General features: G+C 38.9%; 1 pseudogene; it reads right to left on the bottom strand.

The window, feature by feature from the left end:
- Positions 1-18,441: 18,441 nt before the first annotated feature.
- LOC110286409 (large ribosomal subunit protein uL10 pseudogene) lies at positions 18,442-19,350 on the bottom strand (annotated as a pseudogene).
- Between the last annotated feature and the right edge of the window lie 1,175 nt (positions 19,351-20,525).

Genomic DNA, 20,525 nt, shown 5'->3' with positions numbered 1-20,525 from the left:
TGATCCATCCACTAGCTGACTGTGAGCATCCAGGTAACAGTGATTCTTACTGTCTAGTTGTAAAGACTATTTTAATCATTGGAAACCATGACTTCATCATTTTAAAAGGATTATGTACAAAAATAAGAATATGGAATGATATCCTGAAATTTTAGAGAGTTGAAAACTATAGGAAATAATGATTCTTGCAACAATATTCAAATGGTAGCTACTGGTTTCAGCCAATATACCTAGACTGTGTCAGCAAATCAGAACGTAAGCATCTGACTCTCTCTAAGAGAAAAACATTTATGTCATGGCGATAGCTATATCACTTGGGAACATTTTACTCCCTTTTGAAACTGTCATCCAAGCCAATTTATGAGTCACACAAGAAAAATTAAGGTGAAACTTTATGGTAACACATCATATACAACTGATGGGAAATTTTCATCAGTCTAAGCTAGTACTTATGTTATAAAAGCTACAGGTATTGGAACTGATTCAATGAAAATGATTAAAGTGCACAATTAATTCTGAGTGAATTAGCAAACACCTAGGCTGAATCCATGATAAATTGTATTACAGGAAGTTGGCAGAGAGCTTAGCTGAGTAATAACTCAGCTAAGTGAAACTTCAGGCGGTGCTGGTTGTCGGAAAGGCCAAGTAAGCTATAAAAATCTACAGGATTGGAAACCCTGAAAGTGACCTGAAAAGCAAGTTGGTCATGTGCCAGGCCACTATTTTGTTGAACTTTTACAGATTACATCATGCCAGAAGCCAGAGGACACTGAATGAAGTTGCATACTTAATCAGCCTCAGGATGTGATGTTAGCCCCTCTTACTGTGATCTCACATACTTAGCTGCCCACATGGTTCAAACCACGTTGGTCTATAGAAGAGCTACTTTTCTTGATCTCTTATATTGGTGGTGAACATGATGCAACTGAACAGCCGATCAGACTAATGTTAAGACCCAGCCATGATCTGCTCTGATTTCCTCTCAAAGCCACACCAGAGCCCTAGTGCTTTCCAGGTACTTTGCCTCACAAACTCAAAGACTGGATTTTGTGAGCAACAGGGAGAGAGGCTAAGCATTTAGAAGACTGTTACTTGACCATTGGTGAGAGCTTAAGAGAAAGGAAAGCAGAACTCCTGTGTAGCAAAAACGTGTCCCAGAGATGTGGTGCCACAGAGGGGTTCTGGACTGCCAGGGAGATGGTCATTCCAGCCACTGGGCATTCAAGCACCTCAGTCTCGATCACATATCAGGTTGTGGTGCTCATTTGCTTTCATAAAAGGAGAAAAGAGATAAGAAACCTGGAATCAAAGCCCTCAAACATGTCTGAGATTTCTATAAAATCAATATTTCTGGCTTATGGCTAAGGCTATTCAATGTCTCTATCCCTAATCTACCTTCTTCTGCTTTTATCAATAATACACTGCCTGATCAGATTTATGTCTCCTTGATAATGCACATCTTAAAGAGTCAATCCCTGTCTCTGCTCATTGGTGGTGTTTGGGTTTGATTTGGTTTTGGTTTTGGTTTTTCCTTTTTATTTTTGTTTAGTTGGTGTGTGTGTGTGTGTGTGAGAGAGAGAGAGAGAGAGAGAGAGAGAGAGAGAGAGAGAGAGAGAGAGAGAGAGAGAGAGAGGGGAAGGAGAGGGAGAGAGCACAAAGTATGGTATTCTAGGTACAACTAGTTACAAAAACAAAAAACAAAAAACAACAACAACAACAAAACCTCATCTGGGTCATCTACAAGTATACTGATATTCTCTGACTGTAAGATATTAACAAAATTGATTGTGCTTTTATCAAACCCAAGATTTGTGTTAAACCCAAACCAACTATTTTAACTTTTCAATATGTCTGTCCCCCATCTTCATTAAACCTTTCTAAAAAAAATACAGGGTCTCCAGAAATGAACCCACACACCTATGGTCACTTGATCTTTGACAAGGGAGCTAAAACCATCCCATGGAAAAAGGACAGCATTTTCAACAAATGGTGCTGGTTCAACTGGCAGTTATCATGTAGAAGATTGCGAATTGATCCATTACTATCTCCTTGTACTAAGGTCAAATCTAAGTGAATCAAGGAACTTCACATAAAACCAGAGACACTGAAACTTATAGAGGAGAAAGTGGGGGAAAGCCTTGAAGATGTGGGCACAGGGAAAAAAATTCCTAAACAGAACAGCAATGGCTTGTGCTGTAAGATCAAGAATTGACAAATGGGACCTCATAAAATTGCAAAGCTTCTGCAAGGCAAAAGACACTGTCAATAAGACAAAAAGGCCACCAACAGATTGGGAAAGGATTTTTACCAATCCTAAATCTGATAGGGGACTAATATCCATTATATACAAAGAGCTCAAGAAGCTGGACTCCAGAAATTCAAATAACCCCATTAAAAAATGGGGTACAGAGCTAAACAAAGAATTCTCAACTGAGGAATACCGAATGACTGAGAAGCACCTGAAAAACTATTCAACATCCTTAATCATCAGGGAAATTCAAATCAAAACAACCTTGAGATTCCACCTCACAACAGTCAAAATGGCTAAGATCAAAAACTCAGGTGACAGCAGATGCTGGCGAGGATGTGGAGAAAGAGGAACACTCCTCCACTGCTGGTGGTATTGCAAGCTTGTGCAACCACTCTGGAAGTCAGTCTGGAGGTTCCTCAGAAAATTAGACATAATACTACCAGAAGATTCAGCAATACCTCTCCTGGGCATATACCCAGAAGAAGTTCCAACTGGTAATAAGAACACATGTTCCAGTATGTTCATAGCAGCCTTATTTAGAATAGCCAGAAGATGGAAAGAACCCAGATGTCCCTCAACAGAAGAATGGATACAGTAAAGGTGGTACATTTACACAATGGAGTACTACTCAGCTATTAAAAACAATGGATTTATGAAATTCTTGGACAAATGGATGTATCTGGAGGATATCATCCTTAGTGAGGTAACCCAGTCACAAACGGAGTCATTAGATATGCACTCACTGATAAGTGGATATTAGCCTAGAAACATAGAACACCCAAGACACAATTTGCAAAACACAAGAAAATCAAGAAGGAGGAAGACCAATGGGTGGATACTTCATTCCTCCTTAGAATAGGGAACAAAATACCCATGAAAGGAGTTACAGAGACAAAGTTGGGAGCTAAGACAAAAAGATGGACTATCCAGAGACTACCCCACCCGGGGATCCATCCCATAATCAGCCACCAAACCCGGACACTATTGCATATTCCAGAAAGATTTTGCTGAAGGGACCCTGTTATAGCTGTTTCCTATGAGGCTATGCCAGTGCCTGGCAAACACAGAAGTGGATGCTCACAGTCATCTATAAGATGGAACACAGGGCCCCCAATGGAGAAGTTAGAGAAAGCACCCAAGGAGCTGAAGAGGTCTGCAACCCTATAGGTGGAACAACAATATGAACTAGCCAGTACCCCCAGAGCTCATATCTCTAGCTGCATATGTAGCAGAAGATGGCCTAGTCGTCCATCAGTGGAAAGAGAGGCCCCTTGGTACTGCAAACTTTATATGCCCCAGTACAGGGGAATGCCAGGGCCAAGAAGCGGGAGTGGGTGGGTAGGGGAGCAGGGCAGGGGGAGGGTATAGGGGACTTTCGGGATAGCATTTGAAATGTAAATAAAGAAAATATCTAATAAAAAATACAGAGTCTCTGAACTTAGCCCTGGACAGCCAAAAACTCATATGTAGACCACATTAGTCTTGAACTTGTACCAATTCTGCTGCTTTTGCTTCCTCAAATGTTACTGACATTTTGAGGAAGCCCTTCATGAAATACTGGGGAAATCAGGCCCTTTTGGGTGAGTTCTTCAATTCATTAATAAAATAATTTAGAGAATGGACTCAAACAGAAGCTCAAGGAAAACTTTACTAGTAGTTTCAAAAAAAAAAAAAAAAGAAGGGTAGGCAATGTAAACTGTATATCTCAGCATCTGTCCACAGGAAGAGAGGAAAAAAAAATAGCCATGCAGTTTGAGTTAAACAGGTATGGAGGTCCACCATGTGGTGAGAAGCTATATCTGCATAAGGAGGATGGGGATTTTAGAGAAAGAGTAAGAAAGCTCAAATTACCAGGCAAAACTTACTTAGGCTCTGACCAACATCTGAAAGAAAGAGACATAAAAAGAAATGCCGTGCTGAATGATTTAGAAAGGTTGGATGACCGAAAAATTCTGGAAAGGAAAAGTATACTATCTCATTAAAGAAATAATTATCCTGCTTATCTCTCTAGCATGGCTTAAAGTGAACCAATGTTCCTAGGAGTGGTCTCTCATTCCTGTGGCACGGTCTTCTTACCAGGTCATTTTCCCTGTTAAAATTTAGTGTTAAGTCTCCACCCAGGCAAGAGATTCTTGACTTGAAGTGTTCCCTTAATGAACCTTTAAGGCTACTCTACAACCACAGGCCCATTATACTCAACTTCAACATGCTTTTTAAAGGTATCTGTTGTGTTTAATATAAACATTGTTATTTTTTAAAGGAATAAGCGAAGTTTGTTCTGGGGCTCTTCTGAGTAACCATGGCCTGGGAACACAGATTTAGGTTACTCCAAATCCCATGTTCTAACACGGAAGCAGTTTCACAGGGCTTATATAGTTTTATGGAACCAAAAAATGTCATAAATCAAGGCAACTTTAAAATATATTGGTGGAATTTATCAGAGAGACAGCTACATGAAGATTAGGAGAGCTTTTTTATAGGCCTAAAATATATGATGACACTCTTAGCTCTTGGATTGATGGAAGCAAGTTTTCTGCAAAGTGAGTAACTTCTAAGAGATTTATATTTATTATTATGGTGTTAGTTCAGATACAGAGTGGGGCAAGGACTGGCTATTCCAGAAGACTAAAACTAGCCCACAATAAAGTAATTTGTTCCTGAGCCTAGAAAATCCCAATCTCTCCACATTACTGAAATTCCAATCAGTCCATCAGTGTCCACAGACACAGGCTCCTCCCAGAAGTCTTGCTTACAGCCAGACACCACTTCTTTTCGGGAATTTTCATTCACAGTTCCTCCTGTTGGCCAAATGTCACATTTTGTGCATATGGGAGCATACACTGAATATTATAAGATGTCTCCCATCTAGGAGTCTTATTCCTAGGATCTGAGGTAGATGAGAATTGAGTAGTGGTCTGGACAACAGTCTTCGGCAATGTGGGACAGTTTCTAAAGGCCATTAAGTTTTCAATCTGTGGAGAAAATGCTCCTAAGCTTCCTTGAACTGTGCAGTAGGGTACTGTTTCTTCGTTTACCTGACATATTGGTGTCTGAATTAATAATTAAGAGGAACCTATGCTGTAATCTACAAGTTCAAAACTCCAACTACTATTTTTTTTTCAATTTCAGCAGCAGTGTAATCAGGCACTTTATCTATAGACTTACTGACTATTTTCCTATATCTTAAAAAAAAAATGAGGCTAAGAACCATGATGCCCATAATCTTTGCACATGACAGTGAAAAACAGAGGATGAACCAAATAGCAAGTCTCAGACCAGCCAGGACTACTTAGCCAGACTATCTAAAGAATTGTTTAATTAGTTAATTTTAGTCAAGGTGTCTGTTTGTTCGTTGCTATTGAGTTGCAAGACTTCTTTGTGTGTTCCAAATAATAACTTTGTCTCAAATTATGAAATGTATGTTTTATAAAGGAAAGATGTTTGTTTTTCACAGGGTTGGAGGTTATCATGTCTGAGATTAAGGTGCTGGCATTTAGTGTGGAATTGTACACTGAGTTCTCACATGGTACCTGTCTAAAAGATAAGATAGAACAAACCCATCCTTGCCTCCCTTTCTTTAATTTTCTTATCATTTTTATTTACTTAGTGTATGAGTGTGGGGCAGTATGAATATGTGTGTGGGTATGTTCATGCTATATCATAAGTTAAACCTTTTGTCCAATGGGTTCTAGACAGATGAGGGGGGTGTTTGTGCCCACTTGGGTGCAAAGTCATCCAGTTTATGTTTGTTCTCAAAATACAATCAAACACTGCTTGTGAAATAGACTGTCAAGAAAACACAGAACCTGAAAACATAATTGTTTTATACAACATGGAGTAATATAGAGTAGGGCATAGCCTGATTGCAGGATACCTTTTCACTCAACTATTTCTCTTGTTACACAACATTGCTTTTCAGGTTGACATGACTCTCTCTCTCTCTCTCTCTCTCTCTCTCTCTCTCTCTCTCTCTCTCTCTCTCTCTCTCTCTCTCTCTCTCTTTCTCTCTCTCTCTCTCTGCTTATTCTGCCCAAAAAATATACAGTATAAAAACAGGCTATTTTCTCTTAATTCTTTCTTTATAGTTTTGTATATTATGTTCAAGTATTTAACATACTTGAATTACATTTTATGCGTGATGTTGACAGGATTTTAAGACAGTGGAAATCATGGGAACATGAGAAGGAGCTTGACACTTAGGAGTCTGGTCAAAACCAGAAATGAAACAAGAATTCCAGCATAACTAGCAACTCCTTGGGACCTTTCTCAATTGCCAGTGGTAAACCTATAATCTTCTAGAACATCAAAAGAAACCTCATTTATAGGGAAAGGACATGTGTCAAATCTCTTGTAGGATCCTAGTGGCTTCCCGGAACTTTACTTACTGAGTTATAATTATATCTACAGCATCTCCAGGGTTACCTGATAATCTCACTTACCAAAAGAAATAGAAAGGGGGGCAAGTTTTCTCTTTTCACATAGATGTAACATTTTATTAATTATTTGAGAATTTCACACACCTTAGTCATATTCATGTGCTTCCCTTCAGCCCAAGTGCTCCCATATCCAACCCCTCCTTCCTTCCTCCCCCACTTCTTGTCCTTTTTTTCTTAGATGAGACAATCTCACAGTAGATGTCCTATATCTCTAGCTCTCAGTATGTTTCTGCCGGCTCTTCAGTCTTAATTGTAGGCATTGTGATATGTTGACTGAGGACGAGCAGCCCATGATTAGTTGATACCTAAATTTTCACCCAGCATCGCTTTCTGTAATGATCTCCCTCTGCTGTAAAAAGAAGCTTGTTCAATGAGGGATGAGAGTACCTCTGAGTATAATAGTTCACAAGGCAGTTATATGTTGGAAGAGGTTTTACATATGAAGTCAGTCAAAATTCTTTTAAACCTTCATTTGTCATTATTGGACTTGCTGTAGGTAAGTACAGGCAGGAGAGGACACCCTTTCACAGTACTGAGAGCACTGTAAATAGATCTATAGACACATAGATGGATGGATGGATGGATGGATGGATGGATGGATGGACAGATAGATTAGATAGATAGATAGATAGATAGATAGATAGATAGATAGATAGATAGATAGATAGATGATAGATAGATAGATAGATAGATAGATAGATAGATAGATAGATAGATAGATAGATAGAGTATGTGCATACATGTGTGTATTAGGCATGTATGTATGCATTATATATTTATGTAGTGTTATGTATTCCATGTACGTGTGTATGCATGTGTGTATGTATGTGTATGTGTGTATGTTTTTGTAATGCAGTTCGGGAGTAAACTGCTTTAGAAAAGTAGAAGCAGTAGGTTCTTCTCTAGGTACTATGGCCCCACCAGCACCATGGATAGTTAACTATGTTTACAGTGCCAGAGGGGAATTCCCTCCTATTGACCCAGACTTAACTGCAATTAGGTTACTGTTGGTTAGCTGTGAGATATAAACGCCACTATTACACCTTTAGAAATATCTTGCTGTGCTGATGATTGCTGTGGTTCACAGATGTTACAGCTGGGTAGAACTTCTGATTACTTTTCTCTGTTGGCAGCTTGTGAGTCTCCTTCCTATACTTAATGACTTTTTGAGATCTAACCCAAGAGTCGCCAAAGTGGTATCTATGACTCTATGACTCATGTTAAAACAGTTCATTGTAATTCTCACTTGAAGACCCGTATCTACATTTAGCTGTTTGCTCTTTACCTTGATGCTCAGTTCTTGAGAGCCTTTTAAAAACATTTTTAATGATATCATGAACTATTTTAAACTGCCTGAAATGTTTTTCGCACCAAAGTGAAGAATCCCAGCTGGGCCTGGGTCAAGGTCTCTAAAAGATTAGAAGAACTCTTCAGAAAACTGAGGGTGACAGTATGGAGCTGTGTCATTCATTGTCCCTTACCACTAACAATGTAACCAACAGTTTTGTTCTTTCATAAAGAATAACTTTATTCTTATAAAAGTCCAATTTATTCTTATAAATAAAATTTTATCATGTTTTGTTTAATATATATATATAATGTGTGTGTGTGCATGAGTGATGAGTGTGTGTGCACATGCATGCGGACGTCATAAAAGGATGTTGGACCCTTTGGACACAGAGTTGCAAGAAATATTTGAGGAAGACTGTTACGTGGACGTTGGTATCCAAACTGGTCCTCATGATTGGTCATCAGGTTCTCTTAAAAACTGAGCCACCTCTCCAGCCCATGAACACCATTTTGTTTTCTTTTTTAAAGATTTATTTATTTATTTTATGTATATGAGTACACTGTAGCTGTACAGAGGGTTGTGAGCCTTCATGTGGTTGTTGGGAGTTGAATTTTTTGGACCTCTGATCACTCCGATCAGCCCCACTTGCTCGGGTCAACGCCACTCACTCAGGTACACTGTAGCTGTCTTCACGCGCCAGAAGAGGGTGTCAGATCTCATTATGCGTGGTTGTAAGCCACCATGTAGTTGCTGGGATTTTAACTCAGGACCTTTGGAAGAGCAGTCAGTGCTCTTAACCTCTGAACCATCTCACCAGCTCCAACACCATTTCTTTTAAAAGGCTTTCCTATTGTTTAGTCTTTCACTTTCCTGCTGTTTAGTCTTTTATTTTTCATTGAATATAACTTTATTGGGGATGCATCTTCCCCATGCCTCTTTTCTTTTTTGTTTTTCCTTTGATTTAAGTTTTATTGCATTATGATGAAAAAGATACATAATTTCAATTTATCTGAATTTTTTAACATTTAAAAACATATTTTGTGAGTTCGAGGCCAGCCTGGTCTACAGAGTGAGTTTTAGGACAGCCAGGGCTACACAGAGAAACCCTGTCTCAAAAAACAAAAAAGAAACAAAACAAAACAAAAAAATTAAATTAAGCTTAAATTTTTAAAAAATGAATAAAAAATTAAAGAAAAACATATTTTGAGTAAATAGACTTACATCACATTCTTCTTTCCCTTTTGTACTCCAACTCTTCCCAAAAAGCCCCCCCTTCAAAACCTGCAATAGCTTTCATTTTTTATCATATTTTTTAAATTTTATAAAATATTGTAACAATAAAAATGAGTATTATAAAAGTTGTTTGATTTAAACAACAATCAACTGAACAGTCTTATGTAGATGTTTGTCTCAGGAGTTGACAGTTCTGCTGTGCCAAGGAATAAATTTTAGGCACGATTATTTGGGTACAGATTTCCTGCTATGATCAATGCTATTTGACTTGAGTCATTGTCATTCTTAGCCCACAGGGAACAAGTTACATTCATTTAAGAAATGGTGTGTGTATTAAGATGTTCTATCCATGAAGTCATTCATCAACTGTTATAATGAACAATGGCTCTGCTTGGAGGGTGGCACAGACGTTAGGTGAGGGTAAGATTCTGGTTCATTGGCTGTGATATTTTTTGAAAAGCATTCATCTCAGAATAAGAGTAACTTATAAAGTCCTCTTCTTCAAAACTGATACAATAATTATAAATATCAAGCAAAGCCTTCTGTCTCACTCTTTGCTGTTCTCTTACAAGCCACCTCCCAAATTAATTGTCTACAATTCTTTTGGCTGTATAAATAATTTTGAAATATTTAAATAATTTTGAAATATTTAAGCTGTTCTGAAAACCATAGTATAGTGTAAAAACATCAAATAAATAGTCCTACTAATAGAGAGGCTGAGATAGGAGAAGCATTATTTCAAGACCATTATGTGGCACACAGCAAGACCCTGTCATGTACATACAAGCAGAAAGTGTATATGAATTGTACAATATTGGACCTATTTATCCCATTACCAAATTAGAGACCACAGAATGACAGCCAACAAATTTCTAATTCCTCATATTTTTGAATTTTGATCGAATAGGATATGTTGGGAATATTAATTTTCATATTAAGAAATATTAAGGAAAAGTGATTGTTACTTCCTGTTAATTTTCTTGTTAGAGGTGGAATTATGTTTGTGTGGATTTGTTGAAAGATTACTTTCTTGCTTCTTCTAGGGTGTAGTTTCACTCCTTGTTTTGGTGTTTTCCATCTATTATCCTTTGTAGGGCTGGATTTGTGGAAATATATTGTGTAAATTTGGTTTTGTCATGGATTTTCTTGTTTTCTCCATCTATGATAATTGAGAGTCTTCTGGGTATAGTATTCTGGGCTGGCATTTGTGTTCTCTTGGGGTCTGTATGGCATCTCCTCAGGATCTTCTAGCTTTCATAGTCTCTGTTGAGAAGCCTAGTGTAATTCTGATATGTCTGCCTTTACATGTTACTTGACCTTTTTCCCTTACTGCTTTTAATATTCTTTCTTTGTATAGTGCATTTGCTGTTTTGATTATTATGTGACCGGAGGAATTTCTTTTCTGGTCCAGTCTATTTGGAGTTCTGCAGGCTTCTTGTATGTTCATGGGAATCTCTTTCTTTAGGTTAGGGAAGTTTTCTTCTATAATTTTATTGAAGATATTTACTGGCCCTTTGAGTTGAGAATCTTCCCTCTCTTCTATACCTATTATCCTTTGGTTTCATCTTTTCACTGTGTCCTGGATTCCTTGGATGTTTTGGGTTAGGAACTTTTTGCTTTTTGTGTTTTCTTTTACTGTTATGTCAATGTTTTCTATGGTATCTTCTGCACCTGAAATTCTCTCTTCAATCTCTCAGAAGCTGCCTCTGCTGAAAAGCACAGTCTCCATACTTATGTCAATCCATTCTGTTTTCACAGTAACACTTTTTTTCATTTGCAAAATTAGGATGTTTCATAGGGATACATGAATCTGGAGCATAAAGCCAATTTTCAAGGAAAAGATGTAAAAAAAAAAAAAAAAAAAAGATGTAAAAAGCTTGTACTTTTCACCTGTCAAAAGAATGGGACTATAGCAAAGAGCACCACATGGCTGGGAATCAATCCTTCATCTCAAAAACTCAATTTTTAAGACTTACTTTTATTTTTAAGGATGTGTGTGTGTGTGTGTGTGTGTGTGTGTGTGTGTGTGTATGCATATGTGTAAGTGTAGTGCCCAGAGATGTCAGAAGAGAACATCAGATCCCCTTGAGCTTTACTTTCAGATGGTTGTGAGCTACCTAGCATAGGGTCTGGGAATTAAACTGGGGTCCTTTTCAAGAGCAGTATGAGCTCTTAACAGCTAAGCTTACCTATAGCCTAGTCTTCCACCTCCAGGGTCTAATTAAATTTACTAATGTTTTGGCCTTTGTCTCACTGTTTTTTATAAATTGTAATTGTAAGATGACCACGTGGTAGGGAGAAACTTCAACTACTTCCCATCCCACATCTTTAGGCCAAACTGCAAATTTATCCATTTCCCTTTTTTAATTTCTGTCTCCTAATTCCTCTTAAAACGTAGGGGGTCAGCCAGGCAGTGGTGGCACACATATTTAGTCCCAGCACATGGGAGGCAGAGGCAAGTGGATTTCTGAGTCCTGGGCCAACCTGGTCTACAGAGTGAGTTCCAGGACAGCCAGAGCCATACAGAGAAACCCTGTCTCAAAAAAACAAAACAAAACAAAAAAAAAATGTAAGGGGTCTATCTTGCATATGCAGTACACACTCATAATCATAGCACTTGAAAGAAAGAGGTAGGAGGATCAGAAGTTCAAGGCCATCCTAGCTACACAGTATTTGAGGCCAGCTTGAACTACATGCAATGCCGCCCCCACCTAAACAACAACAATCAGAGGCTTTTAACGTACTGCTCTTTCGGAGTACCCAAGTTCAGTTCCCAGCACCCAAATTGGACAACTACTACCTACAAAACCAGCTTCAAGGGATCCAATGCCCCTCTTCTGGGCTCCACAGGCACCATACACATGCATACATATACATACACACACACATGTATATATGTATATATATGAAAGAAAAGAAAGAAGGATTCTATTAAAAGTCAGGGAGGTGGGGAGAGATACAGGAAAACTATACTGTAGGTTGTATGAATCAAAATGCAAGGTAGCAGAATAACTTGAGCAGAAGCAAATATACAAATGACCACATGGTAAGAAGGATACCGGCAAGATCCAGGGACCAGGCTCATGTAGTGTCCCACTCTTCTAGGAAGGAAGTAGAAAAACCCTGTGTTGATCATTCTTTAAGATAACCTGCTAGATGGCCTTATCACCTTGTACATAGGTCTCACCTTTTAAAGTTTCTGCCACTCCTTTGAATACTGCTGAAGGAAAAAATCAAGATGCCATCATGTGAACTGTGGGGTGCACACCTAAACTCGTGGCAACCACACCCCTGAAGCATTCTTTCAGTTGAACTGGTTTATATATTTACCTTTTTTATTCTTTTATTTAACATAGTGTCACACTAGGTAGTCTCAGATGATCTTCAACTCACCGTATAGTTCAGACCGACCTGTAACTTAGAGTGATCCTCCTGCCTTTGTTTCTAAATGCTGAGATTACAGATGCATAGCACCATATCTGCCACATAGCAATTTGTTTCTCTTTTCAATTCTGGAAATAGTATACCTTCAACCTTGTTACTTCTTTTGGAGTAAGAAGGGGCATTTTGTTTTTGTTTTGTTTTGTTTTGTTGTTTTGTTATTAATCATTCCATTCATTTACATCTCAAATGATATCCCACTTCCTGGTTACCCCCTCCCCAAGCCCCCCATCCCATGATATCCCACTTCCCAGTTGCCCCAACACCATCACCCCCATCTCACATTTGCCCTCCTCCCTTCCTTTTGCCTGTATGAGATTGCTCCCCCATCCCAAAGTCTAGACCACAAACCAAGGAGAAGGGGCATTTTTGATACAGGATCTTATGTAACTCCTGGTGGCCTTGATCCGGCTATGTACCAAATGAAGATCGTGGATTCCAAGTCCTCTACTCTCCTCTATTCAGGTGCTACTATTGGTCCTTACTCTTTTTTTAGATAGTTCGTTATTAATGTAAAGAAACACAGCTAACTTTTTTGTTGATTTTGTATTCAGTGACTATTGAGATCATTTACCAGCTTTAAGTTTTGTAGAATTCTTTGGGCAATTTTTTGAGATTCATCTTTTCTTATTAGATCTTTGAGAGTTCCATACAATTTATTTAATCATATTCCCTCCCTCGACTTTACATCCCTTCCAGACCCTGCAGACACAACATTCTACATGTAAGATCACATCATCTGTGAACAAATACAATTCTATCTCTTCCTTTCCACTGTGGATGTCTTCGGCATCTCCTTCTGTCCATATTACTCTGGTCAGGACTCCTAGTGTTATGTCAACCAAAGCAGAGATGTGGGTGAAACTTGGTGTTTTCTTTCTTTGACTTTAAAGAAAAAATATTCGTTTTTTTTAAAGATTTTATTTACATATTTTTTCTATATGAGTACACCATTGCTTTCTTCAGAAACACCAGAAGAGGGCATCAGATATTACAGATGTTTGTGAGCCACTATGTGGTTGCTGGGAATTGAACTCAGGACCTCTGGCAGAACAGTCAGTGCTCTTAACCGCTGAGCTATCTCTCCAGCCCCCTATTATATTTTTATGGTCCTACTTTGTTGTGTGTTAAAAACTGAAAAACTGTTGAACTTTGTTAAACGCTTCTGGACTGACATGTCATATCAATATGGTAGATTACATTGAGTTTTTCATTTTAAGACATTTCATTTCATTTCACTTTAAGACATTTCATTGTTTTAAAGATGAATCCCACTTGATCATGATATAAATTATTGACACAAACATGGCTTTCACTTTAAAGGGAGTAAGAGACTTTATTCTGAGCCCAATATAAATTACTGTGCTCAAAAAACATGGATTAAGATTACCTTGAATAACAAGGTCTACTGTGAAAGTGGTTACATGTACTTTTTATTGTCTTAGAGCAATAGGAAGTTTTAAACCAAGGCATTTTAAAAGACATTGATTGGAATATCAGGCAGGTGAGTTCCAGAAGGTTGGAGGAAACTCTAATGACTCTAATCATTTGATGACATTCTTAGGTTTGGGAGTTAGTGGAAGCCAGTGCTCTGTTAACACTTTCCCAACGCTTCATCTGATAGATGGAAGGATATTACTTAGCCACATGGGGTAGGAAATGAATGGCCATTAAGGGGGTTTATAATAGCCAGAGATAGTTTTGCGTATAGAGTTGTAACATTTTACCTTGCTACAATCAGAAATTTCTAATCAGTCAGTCTTAGGGAATTTTTCTCTTGTGTAGCTTTTTTTTTTTCATTATGGGAACTTTAGTTCACAACAATCTTTTTAACACACTGGTAAATTTGCTGTACTGTATTGTGTTGAGGATTTTCTCATGAATATTCATCACAGACGTGGTTCTGCAGTTTTCGGATAGCATTTTTCTCTGGCTTTTGTATTGAGATAATACTGGCCTGACAAAATGATCCTGGACATTTTTGGAACTATTATAACCAGCGTTTTTAGATAAAGAAAAAGAATATAAGAAATTACGTAAAAGTACATGGCACACATAATAAATTATTTTGTGAAACTTTTCTTTCCATTGTAAAAACATAAATATGTGCAGGTATCTCTCTATCTATCTATCTATCTATCTATCTATCTATCTATCTATCTGTGTGTGTGTGTGTGTGTGTGTGTGTGTGTGTGTGTGTGTGTGTGTGTGTGCATGTGTGTGTTAAGTAATATTGGTAAAGAATTTTCATATGACAAATTATGGTTTTAAAAGGAGAGTTTTGGGCTAGAAAGGAAGCTCAGTTGAGAGAGTATTTGCCAGGTTTGATCCCAAGAAGTCTGTAAAATAAGTACAGAGTTGCATACCATGTAATTCTAGCATTTGGGAGGTAGAGTTAAGAGAATCAGCAGTTCAAGATCATCCTTGGATACATAAGACATTCAAGACCAGCCAGGAAAAGAATGTATAAAAAGGTTAAAGTTCCACTGGTATATGCTCAGAATGACTGAGTCGTTTGCATTATAAAACCTTGTTCTAGAAATAGGTACCTGATGCAATTCTACACATTTACAACATGAAGAGATGTCTGATAACTGAATAACTTATCTATTTACATTTTAAAATGCTATAAATCTGGAGGGACAGTTCAGGGGTCGGGAGAATGTGTTGCTCTTATAAAAGAACTGGGTTCACAATCACAAAAGAACTCACTTGATATGCACTCACTGATAAGTGGATATTAGCCCAGAAACATAGAACACCCAAGATACAATTTGCAAAACACAAGAAAATCAAGAAGAGGGAAGACCAACGGGTGGATACTTCATTCCTCCTTAGAATAGGGAACAAAATACCCATGAAAGGAGTTACAGAGACAAAGTTTGGAGCTAAGACAAAAGGATGGACTATCCAGAGACTACCCCACCCAGGAATCCATCCCATAATCAGCCACCAAACCCAGACACTATTGCATATGCCAGAAAGATTTTGCTGAAGGGACCCTGTTATAGCTGTCTCTTATGAGGCTATGCCAGTGCCTGGCAAACACAGAAGTGGATGCTCACAGTCATATATAAAATGGAACACAGGGCCCCCAATAGAAAAGCTAGAGAAAGCACCCAAGAAGCTGAAGGGATCTGCAACCCTATAGGTGGAACAACAGTATGAACTAACCAGTACCCCCAGAGCTCATATCTCTAGCTGCATATGTAGCAGAAAATGGCCTAGTCAGTCATCCCTGGGAAGAGAGGCCCCTTGGTATTGCAAACATTATATGCCCCAGTACAGGGGCATGCCAGGGCCAAGAAGTGGGAGTGGGTGGATAGGGTAGCAGGGCGGGGGGGGGGGGGTATAGGGAACTCTCGGGATAGCATTTGAAATGTATATAAAGAAAATATCTAATAAAAAGAAAAAGAAAAAAAGAACTGGGTTCAGTTCCCAGCACCTACATGGCACCTACATGGCAGATCACAACCATCCATGACTCCAGTTCCTAGAGATCTAATACACTCTTCTGGCCTCTGTGGACACCAGACATGCATGTGGTATATAGATATGTATGCCAGAAAATTACCTGCATGCATAAAATAAATATTTCTAAAATAAGATTATAAAGCAAATCAACATGCTTGGAAAGCATAGATCTCCTGTACAAAGATTCTATTTAAACCAAAACTATGGCAAAACCATTACCTGAGGAGCTGTTATAGTCAAGATAGCACCAAATACAATTATAAAGTGCCTCGAGCAGTCCTTTACTTGAAATGTGTTTTGAATCTTTTCAGCAGTCCAAACAGTTTTGACACTTAACCACTGTGTACCCAGTGTCTACAACAGTCCTTATCGTAGATGATCAACAATTATTTCTGGCCGGGCAGTGGTGGCGCACTCCTTTAATCCCAGCACATGGGAGGCAGAGGCAGGTGGATCTCTGAGTTTAAAGCCAGCCTGTTCTACAGAGTGAGTTCCAGGACAGCCAGGGCTATACAGAGAAACCCTGTCTTGAAACCCCCCAAAAAATTATTTCAGAATACCTTAAGTAAGTTTTAGTAAGAGCATGCAATACATAATTTAAATAACAGCAGAAGTGCTTTCAGAAAATAAATTATAAAGAATTGCCACATGAGCAGTGTAATAAAAATGGACTTTCCCAGGTTTTCTTCATTTTATCATTTGCATTTGTACATTTCTCTATCTTTTTTTCAGTCTGTTCATTAATTTAAAACAATTGACTTAATAATATGTGTCATCTTAATAATAAGATGAATAAATAGGCAGAGTTTCTAGGCTGAAAGGTACATGCATGACTACTCTTTATGACCTCTGATTTTATAAAGCAATTAAGTCTTAGAGGGACACATCATTTTTCATGGACATAGGTAGCTTATATAGCACCATATAACCCAGTTCTACTATTCCAAAAGTAGTTGAAAAGGCACAAGGACTATAAAATCATCATCGCCAACCTTGAAGAGCATTTTCTAGGACTGGCAACAGGGTTTAGTGAGTAAGTCACTGGCTTCTCATCAGATGACCTGACTCTGAAGAGATGGAAGAGCTCATAACTCCAATCAGATCATTACACTTTGCAATGCACCATCAACCTACTATAGTATACTTCCTGAAGGTGCACATGTATGTCACAATTTAAAACAAGAAGCAAGAAAAATTGCAGATATTTAAGAAATTAGCACCTGCTGGCTTCTTCTTGGGGTTTTAGAAAAGCTCCTCAAGAAAATGATGATGTCAGACTACAGAAATAGAAAACTATATCTGTGTACGCAAAGAGAATTGCTTCAGCCTTTTTCCTGAAAATGAACTTTACTAAAATTCCTGTAATTTTCAGCCTCGAGGGACTGAAGAGATGAAGTTTCTGTATTTTGATGGAAATGCACATATGGTGTTGAGAACACGTTGAGATCTTAATAAATAACAGTGCTAATGTTCCACTCCACAAGTTCATCAAATTAAAACATTTCCTCTGACACTCATACATGTGCCATAGAATACATGCAGAAGCACACATGAACACACACACATATACATACATACATACATACATACATACATACACACATACATACATACATAGGATAAATAAACTGTAATTAAAACTCACCAAACTATGCAAGCCCCTAATGCAGTGGTTCTGAACCTTCCTAAAGCTGCAACCCTTTACTATAGTTCTTTATGTTGTGGTGATCCCAACTATAAAATTCCTTTTGTTGATACTTCATAACCACAATTTTGAATCATAATGAGTTATGAATCATAATGTAAATATCTGTGTTTTCTGATGGTCTTAGGCTACTCCAGTAAGAGGGTTATTTGCTGCCAAAAGGTCGCGACCCACAGGTTGAGAACCATCGCCCTAATGTTTCACCATCTGGAATGTATGTCCTTAAGTGCATACTAAGTGATTCTCTAATGATTCCTATGCTCTTTTCACAGATGTGGCCTTAAGATTTTTTTTCACTTCCATTTGCATAGCATATAAATAAAGGTGACATTTCATCCATTTAGCAGTAAAAGAGTTGACAATTCAGAATGAAAGAGACTCTTGAAAGAGCAGGAAGTAGTTGAAAAGAGGAAAGGGCAGAAGTCACAGGATTCATCTGGAAACTCTGAAAAAATAGCAACTATAATGAATCACATATCACCAGAAAGTGCCATTAAAGCAAGGATAATTATTTTTTGAAGAATTGCATTCTTTTTTTAAAGAGACATAACCCTTTATTTTCACCTTTCTCAAACGAAGCTGGCTGAGTCGGTTGCTTAGGGGGGATTAGTCAAAGTGACACATCCTCTTCTGATTCAGCAGACTCTTCCTTAGCTTCAGCCTTGACTGGGTCTGCAGAGGCAGCAGGAGCAGTAGTGGTGGCCGCAGTCGCAAACGCAGATGGATCAGCCAGGAAGGCCTTGACCTTTTCGGCAAGTGGGGATGTGTACTTAGTCTCTACAGACAAAGCCAGGACCTGCTTATATCCATCGATGATGGAGTGTAGCACTGGGGCAACAGTCAGGTACCCAATGTGCAGACAGATGCTGCATACATTGCACACACCCTAGGAAGCAAGAGTGCAGGGTCTGCTCTGTCATGTCCAGCACTTCCAGGTTATAAATGCTGCCTGCCATTGTCAAACACCTGCTGGATGATCAGCCCGAAGGAGAAGGGGGGATGTTCAGCGTGTTCAGCAGTGTGGCTTCACTGGCTCCCACCTTGTCTCCAGTGTTTAATCAGCTTCACATCACTCAGAATTCCAATGTGGCTCTGGAGATTTTAGTGGTGGTGCCTAAAGCTTAGTACAAAGAGGACTTCTCAGGCCCCAGTCCAGTGTTCTGAGCTGGCACGGTGACCTCACATGGGGCAATGGCACCAGCTCAAGCAGCAGCTCATACCTTGTTGGCCAGCAGCATATCCCTAATCTCAGTGAGGTCCTCCTTGGTGAACACAATGCCCACGTTCCCCCGGATGTGATGCAACAATTTCTCCAGAGCCGGGTTGTTCTCCAGGTGGCCCCTGATGGCCTTGCGCATCATGGTGCTCTTGCCCATCGGAGGGACATGGGGATCTGCTGCATCTGCCTGGAGCCCACATTGTCCATTCCTACAATGAAGCATTTTGCATAAACATCCAAAAATTGAATGATCTTAAGGAAGTAGCTGGACTTCCAGGTTGTCCTGTCTTCCCTGGGCATCACGGCATTGCATCAGGGATTGCCACGCAGGGTTTAAAGATGATGTCACTCTGATAAGGACACCTGGCAAGAGAAGAATTGCTTTCTTGCTGATGTAGTTTTTTGAAATGTCTGGTATTCTCAGGAAACTTCTAGGGGTATGGTAGATCAACACTTACGTTTCTGTATAATTCATGATCAGGTGCAAACTGCACTGAGTTGACTAAAGAAATGTTAAATGACTTTCCTTTCTATTTCTGTAAGCTTCTCAAGATTTAAAAAAAAAAAGAATTCTGGGAAGATGGCTCAGTGTGTAAAGTACTTGCTCACAAGTGTGAGGACCCGAGTTCAGATCTCCAGTAACCACATTAAAAACTGGGCATGGTGGCCATGAAGATGTGGAGACTGAAGGAATACCAGAGAGTTTCTGGCCAACCCATCTAGATAAATCAGTGGGTTCTGAGTTTAAAAAGGGAAACTGTCTTAACAGGCAGTGGTGAGGCATACCAACATTCAGGGGGCAAAGGCAGGTGGCTCTCTCCAAGTTGGAGGCCAGACTGGTCTACAAAATGAGTTCCAGGACAGTCAGGGCTAAACAGAGAAACTCTCTCTTGAAAAACCAAAAAAAGAAAAAGAAAAAAATGTGTCAAAAAATTAGGCAGTGTGCAAAAAGACAGCTAAAGTTGGCCTCTGGCCTTCATGTGTGTCTATTTGAATATTTCTATATGTTAAGAATTTTGTATTCTTCTGTTTTTTTTAAATATATCCTAGACTGTAGACCTTGTCTCAAACAAACAAGACAGATAGGCAGACAAGTAGAAAGGCAAGCAGACAAAACAACCCATTCTAGCTAATTTGGAAATCAAACTTAGTTTGCTGAGGAATATTAGGTAATTCTCAGAAACCGCTGGACGACGTGAAGGAAGAAACTGCAAATTGATTACGAGGAACAAGCCTCTAAGCCTAAGCATCTAGCTGGTTGAAGAAACTGCTTTTGATGCAGGCTGCCAGATGAGGCTGCTGCTTCTCTAATTTTGATTTAGCTGCCTTCATAATTGGAAACAACTCTGCTGGTGTGTTTGTGAGTCATGCTACAAATGGACACTGCCAGACATTGCTCACTTCCTCTTTCCAAGTCGCACGCCAGCAGAGCCTTAGGATCAAGGAAGAAAAATAAAGAACCTAGCAGAAATGAT

The sequence above is a fragment of the Mus caroli genome, unplaced genomic scaffold (genome assembly GCF_978045245.1).
Source record: "Mus caroli unplaced genomic scaffold, Mus_caroli_1 scaffold_5, whole genome shotgun sequence".
Taxonomy (NCBI): Eukaryota; Metazoa; Chordata; class Mammalia; order Rodentia; family Muridae; genus Mus; species Mus caroli.
The sequence above is the reverse complement of the archived record's forward strand: the minus strand, read 5'-3'. Positions and strand labels throughout refer to the sequence as shown.